We start from the raw sequence: 1,308 nt of genomic DNA, 5'->3' as shown, positions 1-1,308 counted from the left end.
AGCCACTATGCTACCAGAGCTCCCATAGCAGATATTAGTACTCAACAATTCACCATTGCAAACCTAAAAGTGTTCCATCTGGCCAAGGGACGGAGGAGGCCACATTTGTAGCAATTGTTATAGAAATGTGTCACAACCACGGGCCAAGTATTCAGGGAAGACCAGAAATAGTCACCCATATCTGAAGACTCTTCACCTCTTCCCAAAGATGGCATCACTCTAGGCCTGCCTTCTCCTGGGGAGAATAAAATCTCTTAATATCCCCAACATTTCTCATGGGAGTTGAAAGGTTTAATTTGGATTTTCCAAGGTTAGGCTACCATTTTGGAATGTGAAACAAACAAACAAACAAACAAACAAAAATTCACAGACATAAATAACTATTAAAAGATGGATCATCAACTTTTAAGAAGAGTCCTTCCTAATGCCTGCTTTATCTACTTAACCCATCACATAAAGCACAAAGAAGTAGTAACAAAAGACATGGACACTCTTTTAGTCTGTTAGGATTGGGGAATCAGATGGCTACAAAGCTGAGACCAAATGTCATGCAGAAAAATGACCTGGAATATCACCTCCACTCCTGAAACCTGAAGTGCACACGCATAGGTCAGCTATTTTAATGTTTGACCCACTTAAAATGTAGCAAAATTGGCAAATCTGTGTTTAACTACTTGGTAAATACTTCAAACTTTTCCATTTTAAAATATATTTTAGATTTCATCTCTTATGTAAAAATAGCTTGAATCAAAGCTGACTAATCCGTGGCATTTATATTAAACATCTATATGCCATGGGTTTGCATTTTGGTTTGTTTCTACATTTATAGGTCACACATACTTCCATCTACTTCCTCAAACTGTATTTTGCATAGAATTGTGCTACCTTTTGAAATTGTCTATTAATCATACTGGATACACTAAAGTCTTCAGGGCCACTTATAAAATGACCTTTTTCTGCCTGACTTGTGACAAGCCTAAATTCTAACACACAGCTCAGCAATACACTGTACTTATATTCTAATTTCAAGTCTTTACCTTATAGACTGATATTTCCACTGAAAAATATGTAGAATATAGGTTTCTGAAAATTATCCTTCTCAAGTTTTTAGTACAGATAACAGTAGCATTCCCACTGCAAACATTTGATATAGTTGAGCTTTCTTGAGTCATTCAGACCAATTCCAAATTGGAAAGAAGGTCATATCATAAAATGCACCTTAAAAAAACATAGTTTTATCACTTTAAAGTGCTTTTGAGGTCAATAGAATGCTATTCTTTGGGAGAAACACTTTAATGAAAAGGAATT

Source organism: Orycteropus afer, unplaced genomic scaffold (genome assembly GCF_000298275.1).
Source record: "Orycteropus afer afer isolate SDZICR_OR568_19922 unplaced genomic scaffold, OryAfe1.0 scaffold00150, whole genome shotgun sequence".
In the NCBI taxonomy this organism is placed as follows: Eukaryota; Metazoa; Chordata; class Mammalia; order Tubulidentata; family Orycteropodidae; genus Orycteropus; species Orycteropus afer.
Note: the sequence above shows the minus strand (reverse complement) of the source record.